Genomic DNA, 10,597 nt, shown 5'->3' with positions numbered 1-10,597 from the left:
CCCCCAAAAAAAGCCCCCGCGCAAGTCCTTCCTCGGACCCGTGGCCAGAATAAATCATCCGACGCCGCGGTTGTGTTTCTCCCCCTGACGACAGAGGAAGAAGAGACGGGAGCCTTTGCCGTGAGAGCTTTTTTTTCTGAAACCGGAAAAAAGGGGTCAGCGTAACTCTCCGCATCCGGTGGCGAGTGATGAGGCTGGAGCGCCGCCATTTTGAATGTGAGCTGGAGGAGCCGGTGCCCTGGTTGAGGAGCAGCCGTCAGGACGATCGCTTCGGCTGGTAGGTGGCCGAACTTTCACCTGTGGATTCGGTGTCGTTCAGGAGGTTCCTGAGACGATCCCATCTCGTCCACGTCGCTGTATCCCCTCCCCCCCCCCCATGTTTTGGTGTTGAAGTTTTTTCCCTCACCGAGAGGCTGGGAAGTGAGGCCCTGTTGCGACTCGATTCGTTTCCTTCTGCAGCTCGATCTCTTCTTGTCCCAGTCCCAGTGAAGCTCTCAGCCAGATTCCGAAAACCACGATCACTTCACTTCGTGCTGCGATGTTTGCTCCTCCTTCATAATTGTAGGAGTCGTTTTACACGGACACTTTTAATGCTGCCCGTGTCCCACAGGGTTCGCAGGCGTCGTTCAGGAAACCTGTCGAGATGCAGCCGTGAAATATCTGATCGTACCGAGTGATTAGTTTGGAACTTTGTGTCTTCAGTTTCACAGAGACGAAAGTTTGCTCAGTTTAGTCAGGTTGGGGTACTTGGGGCTGAAGCAAATCACCCAATGGTTATTGCATTATGATTTCGACAGTGGTTTTCAAACTGCCCCCCGAAACTCACATTCCACCATTAGTATTCCCTCATGCCATAAGTGCCCATAAGGGATTGCTTCAGGTGGTATGAGAGTGGAGAGAAAAAGGTTTGAAAACCACTGTTTTAATCGTACCTCATTGAGTCGTTATGTGTGAGGTTTCATAACTCCAAAGGAAATGGGCCAATGACAATTTTTCTCAAGCAAAATATTTCAGTAACAATTGGGTCTAGAGCAGTAGCTCTCAACCTTCCCTTCCCACTCACATACCACCGTAAGCCATCACTTATCAATCACAGAACACTTGCCTGCACAGATATTGCTTAAGGTGGAATGAGAGTTTGTGATGGGGCAGGAGGAGAGAGTTTGAAATCCACTGATTTAACTGAATGAAATGCTGGTGGATGTATTCGTCACACAAGGAGCAATAACTTGTACTGTGATAAGTCAAACCGAAGCGTTGAGTTGGCTATGATGTAACAATTGTGATAATTCTATAGAGAACTACTCTAACTCTACAGTCTACACTAAAACAATAGTTTAAGGCTGTGAAATTCTCAAGTGCCTCAAATTCAATGATGATATCACAACCTTAAACGACTTGGTCGATTATGTATCTTTACCATTGCTACATAAAGGACACTTTGACCTGCTGAGCTTCTCCAGCATTTTGTGTTTTTACTTTAACCATGGTGTTTACAGATTTGTGTGATTAACTTCACAGTTATCCTAGTGCAAAAAAGTGGCATTGCAAAAGTACAGATGGGCCTTTAGTGGCATCGGAGCAGTCGATTAGTGTACCAAGGGGAAGTTCAAGAGCCTGATAAATATTGGGGAGAAATAAAACTGTTCTTGAACCAAGAGGTGCTGATTTTCAGCCTTCTGTACTTGAAAATATCTGTAAGAAGTGATTGTGATGTCCTTTATGATGCTAGCTGCTTTCTTTTTTTCCTGAATATATTTGATTTTTATAGACAGAATTCAACGAACAGTACAATCCTTCCAATATCCATATAGATGTACACACACACACACACATGTCATTGACGTCGTTATTATTTATCCCCACCCCTGCCCATCACTACAAATACACTTGAAAAATGTATCTCTTTATGGGGTCTACGACCCCTACCAAAACCCGAAAAAGAACTAACAACGAATAAGCCTCCAAAATAGAACCAAAAACCTGAAAGGGAAAAAAAAGCATGCTGTCTGAGTATGGTCTCTTTTCTGTATTCATGCTCCCCGCCTTATCGTGACGGGATGTTACTGTATTCCTTTTTTTAAGGGGGGGGATTAATCTATTCCATTACCTCAGGGTTTTCCCAATATCCTTACCACCCCCCCCCCCCCCATGTCCTTTAATAGGGGTCATGTCAATTTTCCTCAGTCTGCTTTCTTCACATTTGCCTTGATGTGCTGTCTCCAGGAGAGATCTTCTGAAATATTGATTTCAAGAAACTTGTTATCCTTCTCCACCTCCATCTTATCAATTCAGTCAAGTGCTTGGTTCCTCAACCTCCAACTTCTTCAAGTCAACAGTAAGCTCCTTGGATTTGTTGACTTTGAGAGCAAGATTGTTTTTTCTGAACCCACCCAACCAGATTCTTGATCTCCATTCTGTATTCTGACTCATGATTCTCAGTTATTTGACATTGGTGCCGTCCACAGATTTGTAGATTGAGTTGGAGCCAAACCCAGAGATACAGTCAAGATTCTACAGGGAATAGAGCAGGGGACTAGCATGCACCATCTCAAAAAATCAATGCTGCTCTTTCAGGGTCTTATTAATAGGTTATTGGGTGTATTTAAGGCAGAGATCGATAAGGGTTCATGATTAGCCAGGGCATCAAAGCTTATAGGGAGAAGGCCAGGCAGTGGATCTGAGTGGGAACATGGATCAGCTCATGATTAAGTAGGGGGCAGACTCAATGGGCTGAATGGCCTACTTCTGCTCTTGTGTCTTATGGTAACTGCAGTTCAGTTTTTAGATGGTATGCAGTTCAGCCACAGTTTGCTGATGGAGAAATTGAATGTTTTGAATGGTAAATAGAGAGCTAATCAATTTAGCAATGTTGTTTGGTATACCATTGAGCTTTGTGTTAGAGTTGTACTCAAAGTTTAGATTTATTGTCAGTGTATATACTTACCCATCAAAGCAAAGATTGATTTTTATTAAGAGGATATTAGACCTAGCTGGATATGATTTTGGCTGGAACTATGTGGCATGAATGTTGCATGCCATTTATCAAACCAAGCTACAAAGGTCTTTTGAGTTGTGTACAGGTACACGATCCTTTATCTGGACATCTAAAATCCGGAAAGCTCCAAAATCTGGCAAGTGGGGAGAGAGGTGGCAGCGTGAGTCGGGCAGGCGAGGGGGGAGAAAGACTGGCCGCGCGAGTCGGGCGGATGGGGGTGACAGCAGGGCAACTTGAAGGGGGTGGGGGTGGTTATGGCAGCACAATTTGGGTGGGCTTAAATCTGGCTTTCTGAAATCCAGAATACACTGTCCCCCAAGGGTTCTGGATACCTGTACTGCCTTGTTAATTTCTAAGTGCTGTTATTTTTGTGTAATATATGATGAGTCCGAGGAAGAGTTATCCCAGATTTTCAGTTTTTTTAACTAGTACTTCTTGATAACAGCCCTTGTGAACACCTGTATTTCTCATTTTTCATGAAATTCAGTACTTCTGCTGAGTGAGATTTGGGGCAGAGTAGTTTGAATAGAACCAGAGATAATCATCAATAGGATAGTTATTGTATAAGCAAGTAGATGATTCTTACCGAATAGGCTCAACAGCTGTTAATGGTCAACATTATCTAGTACCTTTCAGAAGAGTATAAGCTGAAGTCTTATCACTGAACATTTTTGACCTGCCACTGAAAGAATATTTTCAGTTTTCAACATCTATTGTTTTTAGATTTAATCTTCAAATGATGTGCATTTTTCAATTCTCCTTCCATAACTTAAATTTTAGATTTTTAACTCATTAGGACCTTGTGTAGTCATTTATGTCTAACTCCTTACTCTGGTTTGCTTGTGAAGATGCAAAGATGCCCTGTAATGCCCAAACAAGAAACCGAGGAGGAGATGGTGTGTCGTGTCCTACTAATGGATGGGAATTCAGGTTGATTTTTCCAGGTTGATGGGAATCCCTGGGTGCTCAGGGAACCAGTTGCATATTTCCAATAATCTCCTTCTTTTGTTATCAGTAATACCAGACATTCCAGAAAAATTGATGTGCATGTATGCAGTTTACTACTCGTGTTATTGTTACCTTTTTCAATTTAATTTAGTGTATACTATATGAAGAACCTGTTTGGCTACAGCAAGCAAGAATTTCAGTGCATATGTACATTGTACAATGTTTATGAAAATAAAATCATTATTGTCATTATCTATAAAATTTCCTTGAAGATACTTTATCATAACCAAAAGCTTATTTAGTGCTTTTGCAGCTTGATATTTGGTATCAATTTATATGCAGTGTGGTGTCTTCTAATTTTAATGAATGGATGCCATTGCTTGTTTTCCTTACTCCCTTAAGCTTTCAGAGAAAAGTTGGCTGTCTTTTGAGCAGTAGAGTTTGCAGTTTTTGCTTTGCATTGGTAGGCACATACTGCTCTATTTTACTCATCATCTTGAAGGAACTCTTTCATTGCATTTCTTGTGGCATTTGTGCTGCAAGAATTGTTAAAGTTGATATTGAATTGGTATTTCAAATTTTTGAAGTTAATGTCCCAGGCGCTTTTTCTCCCTTGTACAGTATGTCCTGCACTTGTGATAGCACAGTGGTATAGAGTTGGGAGGGAATTAACTGGGTCCCACAACAATTCATGCCATCAGGTTAAACAGGAAAGGAAACCTTGTGCTCAATACTGCCTACTCTATCTGCACCCCCTCCCCAACCTTTTCTGGATAATTAATTGATTCTACCCTATACAGAATTCCCTGAGGAAGCATTGAAGTGGCAAATTTACTCTGAGTGGGGACTCCCAACGTCCATCATCAAAGATGGCTCAGAAGCACTACTGCTGAGTGAGCTGGCTAAGAGACATTGATGCTAAAACATTTTCTGTATCAGGTGCTGAGAAAGCCAACAAAAGGCGAAAACCAACTTGATTTTGTCTTTTTGCATATGCATCTGTCTACAGCAGAATCAGTAGAAGAGAATACTGCACAGTTCCCGAGGAGACTAAATCATGTCTTCACGGTGATGATACACTTAATTTTTTATGTGGCACTAGCACCATGCTAAGTGGGGTAGACTGAAAACAGATCTTGCAACTCAGGACAGAGCATCCATGATGTGATGTAGCCAGTTAGCAACAACAGAATTGGATTCAACTAGAATCTGCAAAAACAATGGATCTGATCGAAGCTCTCTAGTCCTGCCACTTCTAATCATGAATGGATAATTAAATAACTCATTGGAGGAAACTCCACAAACTTCCCCATTCTTAATGACAGGAGAACTCAGCGCATCAATACAAAAGAGAAAGCTGCTGCTTTTGCAAGAACCTACAGCCTGAAATGGCAAATGGATAATCTACCTTCATTGGTCCCCAGCACACCAATCTTCAGAGAATTTCATTCAGGGTTCAAAATTCCTTTATTGTCATGTAATAGTACAGAACATGTTACATGAAATTCCCTCTGCCTGCAGACAAAGCCAGCGCCCCTGACAGTATGAGAGAAAGAAGTGAAAGAAAATCCCTTCAAAGTCACTGAGTATCTGTGAATTCGCATCCAGTGCTTCCAAATCTAAAGCTCCGACTCTTTCAGGAAGCCTTCACCGCCTGAGGCCCTTAGGGAGCCTTTCTTGCCCTCAGCATCCTCTTGAATCCCAGCTCTAATACCTGGTTTGCATGAGCCACTCTCCAGCAGCTCATAGCTCACATGTTTCCCCCAACCGCAGGTTGCCCACAACCTTTGTGGGTCCTTTCAGCCCCCGCACCCCTTACCGGTCCACAGCTGTGGTCAGCGTTCAGTTGGGTTATCACCTTTGTTTCTCCTCTTCATCATGGGGGAGGGGCAGATGTTCTCCCCATTTCTGTTGCTCTGTGCCGATCCGCTGCTCCTTGATGTCTGCAACCCCTCATTTTCTGCTGCCGAGCACCAGCGCTACCACCTTGGGCACAGGCTCATCATGGCACGATTTTGGGTTTAAAAACATCGTAGACTCCTGTACCTTTGGAGCAGCACTGTGACACCTCTCTCAATCCATGTGATTTAAAGAAACAGCCAAAGGTATTCTCTATGGGTGCTGGCAATATTTCAGCAACAATATGAGCCAAAATTTTCCACACTCTTGGCCTGGAATTTCCATTATAGTTGTAACATTGGCATCAACCCAACAAGGTGAAAAATTTGTCCATAAAAATCAGGACGAATCCCAGAGCAATAGAAGAGATGATCAATAATGTGACAAGTGACTACCAGTGCTATTTTTATAAAGGAGACTTGATATTTGGTCAATTTGTCGCTTATTTCTGTGAAATTACCTAATTAGATATAGCTCTGAGTCGCCCGTGAAGGCCACTCCTGTTATCCTGGTTAATTTTTCTGGAATTTCTTGCCAAAATGGCCTCACTTTCAAGCATGACCACATGGTATGTAGAAAAGTTCCAGTCTCCATCCCACATCTGAAACACATCTCTGAATTTTGGCTTATGATCTGTGTAACTTTTGTGGAGTAAGATATAATTGGTATGTAAAAACATTATACTGAACCAATCCATAATCTTGCATTTATAATTGATGTCATGCTGTCCTTCAATCAATCTGACCAACTTCTTTCTGAAATCACCACACCCAAGTCCAACTCCCATCTTTTCCTTGACCTCGACAATGCTGGTTTTGCACTTGCTCAGGAGAGCATAGTACATTTTTGTTAAGAATTTGGATGTATTCCCCATCCAAACCATTCGTTCACTTTCACTGATTTCAGGTGGGGTCAGCATTGGTCCCAGTATTTCTCTTAAGAACAATTTAAGCTGGAGAAAACAGAAGGTAGTCCTATTTTCCACTCTATTTGTGTTTTAATTGTTCAAAGAGTTTGCCACGGAGTGGAATTTGCATTAGTGACCATTTGATGATGGCTTTCCATATAACCATTTACGGAGCGGAAACAGGCCATGTTGGCCTTTCGAGTCCGCACCGGTTCACGCCCCCACATCAATTAAAAAAAAAAAAATTTTGTTTGTGAAGTCGGTAGAAATGCGAAAGAACTTTACTGCTTCACAGGGAAGGGAGCCCGTAAACTCATTTACCAATATTAGGTTGCAAGTTTTACACATATCCTTACTGATTTTCAGTCAAAAACATACTGATTTATATAATGGATGGGTCAAATACTGCTGATAAGGTACACTTGGGCGTCATTAATTTGCAAGTGAAGCTGACATTGCTTTCGTATGATATTGATGAGGGGCTGAATGTTAGTGAGAAATGGGTTTGATCAAATGGTAAAGCACTGGGGCATACTAGTGATAGCAATTCAAGAGTGAAAACAAAAACCACTACCCAGATGGATGATGAAGAGTCTCTGGAAGAGATTGGTGAATTCAGTCTAGGAACTTGGCAAAGGCAGTAGCCTTTGAGATTGGTGAAAGCATTGGAGAGAAGTTTGATTCATTTTGCAGAATAGAAACCAAGGGTACCTTTGCATTCCAGGATTATGATGGCATAATGAGTAATTTTAATAGATTGAGAACAGAGCCTGGTGTTGATTTATGTAGTACAATCAGATATCACAGTAAATAAATAAATCATCTCACTGCCATAACATTTTCATGTTCATCTTTCTTGGGCAAGAAGGAGAGGAGATCTGAAAAAATAGACAAAGCTGCAGTATTTACTTTTGCCTTCAGCCAGAATCACACAACTACAACTTTGGTTGAAATAAATTTTAATGAAGAGAGAGAAGTGGAAAGTTCCAAAGAGCATAAGTATCAAAATAAATAATGATTGGCATCGATGGAGTGGGTGATGGGAATGAACTGTAAAGTGCCGTCTGATATCAAACAGCAGCATAGAGAATCTTAACTATTATTAAAAGTTCATGTGAAGTTTGTTTACCACACAGTTGAAGGGAAATGCTTATGCTGAAGATATTAATGATACATTTGAAAAGTAATTAAGTGGTGAGCGCTGTGGCATTGAGGACAGATTTCAAAACTTTCAAGAGCTTGATACCTATTGGGATTTTTAAAACTGCTCTTGAACCGAGAGATGCTAGACTTCGGGTCTCTGAATCTTCTGCTTGAAGGTAGCAGAGAGAAGAGGTTGTAACAAGGGTGATGTGGGTCCTTTATGATGGCTGCCTCCTTGAGACAGTGTGTCACATAAATATTTTCAATGGGCGGGAGGTCAGTGACCATGATGGACCTGGCTAGGTTTGCACTTTCTGTAGACTTCTGTATTCTTGAGAACTTGACTGACCAAACAAGGCCATGAATAAATTATGAAAATCTGAAGACACTGTGGTTGAAGTAAAAACACAAAAAGCTGGAAAAACTCAGCAGTGACCTTTATGTAGTAACGGTAAAAATAGAATACCGATGTTTTGGGCTTGAATCATTCATTAAGGTATGAGAGAATGTTGGAAGGCATCTGAACAAAAAGATGAGGGGAAGGGGGGTGGCAAAGGCAAGAAATGATAGGTGCTGGAGGATGGGGAGAGCAGCGATTGGCTGATGCAGCAGGGTTGGCTGGATGGGTAGAGGGGGAAGGGAGGACTGAAGCCTGCAGCCTGATGACCTGCATCCCAAAGCTTTGAAAGTTCAGGGAGTGAAGATAGTGGATACACTGGTGCCATCTCACAAAGTTCCATAGATTCCTGAACAGGACTTGCAGATTGCAAGGTAACAAATGCCATCCTAATTCTATTTCTTTGTTTTACCTGTAAAATTTGTAGAAATGGAACCACTCAATCTTGCAAAAAGTCCTCTTCTCAAAAGTCTGGGTACTGGTGTCCCACCAACTAGTTAAGTCATGGCCTGACACTACCGTACTAACAGAATTGTCATAATGGAGAAACTAATGAACTTCTCCATCACAATTCCTGGTTATGTCTTATTCCTGGGAAAGGCCTTCCAAGAGAGTTGGGACCATGGTCCATGGTTGGAAAGTGGGTAGCCCCAGGAGCCCTTGATGTTGACTCTAGATCCCTTGGCATAGGTCAGGAAATCTGATTACCATTTGCCATCCTCGGCCACTCAATTATATCCTTGGACATTGCACCCAGGGAGACAATATATCTACAACTATACAACTGGGTCATTTGCTTAGCTCAAAAAATTCTGCTTTTCTAACTTCAGAATTTTCTATTCCATTTGCTCTTCTGACATGACAGCATTGAAACCTTTTGGTTTGAATTGTCCACCCAACCTCGTCTCACTTCCAAATGTTTGGACCAGATTCCTTTAAACCCTTCCTCTCCAAGTCAAGTTTATTGTCATCTGATTGCACAAGTACAGCCCGGCGAAGTTGCGTTCTCTGGTCCCCTGTGCAAGGCACGCAGACACGCAGCCAGGCATAACACACATACAGACAAACAGTAATGCAGGACGGGTATTCATATATACAAATAAATAAAATAAATATTGTTCATGAAAAAGGAGGGGAGGGGAAAGAAAAGGCGAGCAAGTTTAGCAGAAAGCAGAGAAGTTGATGTTAATGTCATCTGACTGGAGAGTGCCCAGACGAAAAATAAGGTGTTGTTCCTCCAATCTGCGCGTGGTCAGGGTGGGATAGTACACAAGGCCATGGATAGACGTGAATGTGGGAGTGTGACTTAGAATTGAAATGATTGGCTACTGGGATGTGTATGGCAGATGCTGAGCTAAGTGATCTCCCAATCTATGACTAGTCTCACTGATGTAGAGAAGGTCACAAAGGGAGCACCATATGCAGTAAATCAGTCCTGTGGATATGCAAGTGAGTGTTGTTTCACTTGAAAGGCCTGTTTCGGGCCCTGGACTGTGGTGAGGGAGGAGGTGTGGGTGCAAGTGTTGCACCTCCTCCAGCCACAGGGGAAGGTTTTGGGGTGGGGGGGGAAGGAAGGTGGGGAGGGATGTGCATGAGAGAATTATGGAGGGAATGGACCATATGGAAGGCCGAGAGTGGAGGAGAATGAAAAATGTGTCTGCTGGTGGGATCCTGTAGTAAGTGTGAGAAATTCTGGCAAATAATGTGTTCAATGTGGAACCTGGTCGGGTGGTAGATGAAGATGAGGGGAATTCTATGTTTGTTGTGTCTGGGGACAGAGAGGGCCAGGGCAGATGAGCAGGAAATGGAGGAGATGTGGGTGATGGCTGAAAGTTGATAGAGCTGGAGGGGAAGGCATGTTTATGGAAGAAGGCAGACATTTCAGAAGATCTGGACTGGAAGACCTCATCTTGGGAACAGATGCGGTAGACAGAGAAATTGAGAGAAAGGGATGGAATCCTTGTAGGGGACTGGGTGTGAGGTAGTTGTGGGAGTTAAAGGGTTTGTAGTTTATGTCGGTGGAAAGCATGTCTCCAGCCCCATTCTCCCCCGCCAGCCACTCTAGCCCTGCAGTCCCCACGCTGACAGCCCAGCCCCCTTCTCCCCCGCCAGCTGCTCTAGCCCCGCAGTCCCCGCGCTGACAGCCCAGCCAGCTGCCCCTGCCCTGACGTCCTGAAGAAGAGTGTATCCCTGCTCTGACTGCCATTCTCACTGTCTATAGGCACTTTCAGATGGCCAATTGCCCCGCTTGTAAAGCTGCATACTTTGGCAGTATGCCTCTGTTGGGAGGTCACGTGAATGTGCA

General features: G+C 43.0%; 1 protein-coding gene across 3 annotated transcripts in view; it reads left to right on the top strand.

The window, feature by feature from the left end:
* ap1g1 (adaptor related protein complex 1 subunit gamma 1) overlaps window positions 1-10,597 on the top strand; it is an 80,645-nt gene continuing 70,048 nt past the window's right edge. For 2 of the 3 annotated variants that reach the window (XM_069901818.1, XM_069901819.1), the window contains exon 1: window positions 1-277. The gene's annotated coding sequence lies outside the window, so the exon portion shown is untranslated. Of the gene's footprint in view, window positions 278-9,893; window positions 9,969-10,597 lie in introns of those variants that run through there. The other variant, XM_069901820.1, reaches the window with a different exon arrangement.

The sequence above is a fragment of the Narcine bancroftii genome, chromosome 10 (assembly GCF_036971445.1).
Source record: "Narcine bancroftii isolate sNarBan1 chromosome 10, sNarBan1.hap1, whole genome shotgun sequence".
Taxonomy (NCBI): domain Eukaryota; kingdom Metazoa; phylum Chordata; class Chondrichthyes; order Torpediniformes; family Narcinidae; genus Narcine; species Narcine bancroftii.
This window is presented reverse-complemented; position numbering and strand designations above follow the sequence as displayed.